The 602-nt window shown below is 40.2% G+C and overlaps 1 protein-coding gene across 6 annotated transcripts in view; it reads left to right on the top strand.

Annotated features, from left to right (window-relative positions):
• The window catches only part of Runx1t1 (RUNX1 partner transcriptional co-repressor 1), a 154,664-nt gene extending 154,491 nt beyond the window's left edge, over positions 1-173 (top strand). For all 6 annotated transcript variants that reach the window (XM_006983281.4, XM_016001809.3, XM_042270823.2 and 3 more), the window contains one exon: positions 1-173. This exon is cut by the window's left edge and continues 5,330 nt beyond it. The gene's annotated coding sequence lies outside the window, so the exon portion shown is untranslated.
• The last annotated feature ends 429 nt before the right edge of the window (positions 174-602 follow it).

Here is a 602-nt window from a genome sequence, read left to right as displayed (position 1 = left end):
AGTCTATTCTCAGCCATACTAGAGAAACTGAGTCAGACAAAAGTGGGAAACATATTTTCCATTAAACCCCTCCATCTACACAGACAAGGAGATAGGGCCAACATTTTCTCTCTTTTCCTTCTGGAACTTTCTGATTTAAATAAGCATTTCTCTAAAACACTTCCAAATGTATATATGGGGAATCTATGGAGATTTCTTAGGGTTGCTATGCTTGACTTACTGTAATAAATATAACAGTTGAATGGGGAGGGGAACTTCCAGTGGATATGAGAAGGAATACTCATTTTAGGTTCCCAATGCTAACAGTGTAGTGTTGGAGTTCTATACTGCACTGTCAAGAAAGAGTGAGCTATCACACTGTAAGTCACCAACAAACTCAATTTCTGTGTATCAGTGAAAACTAGGAAGAGAGAGCCAAGTTATCCCATGGGAATGTGGGACAGTGGGAGAACCCAGAGCTGCCTGATTTCCAGGGTGTACCTGCATAAATCAACAGCAACTGGAGTCCTTTTCAGTACTCAATACAAGGTCAGGCACCCAATTAGCACTCAATAAATATTAATTGTGAATACAACCGTGAGTCTGCTGCTGAAATAATGTGG

Source organism: Peromyscus maniculatus, chromosome 2 (assembly GCF_049852395.1).
Source record: "Peromyscus maniculatus bairdii isolate BWxNUB_F1_BW_parent chromosome 2, HU_Pman_BW_mat_3.1, whole genome shotgun sequence".
Classification (NCBI taxonomy): Eukaryota; Metazoa; Chordata; class Mammalia; order Rodentia; family Cricetidae; genus Peromyscus; species Peromyscus maniculatus.
This window is presented reverse-complemented; position numbering and strand designations above follow the sequence as displayed.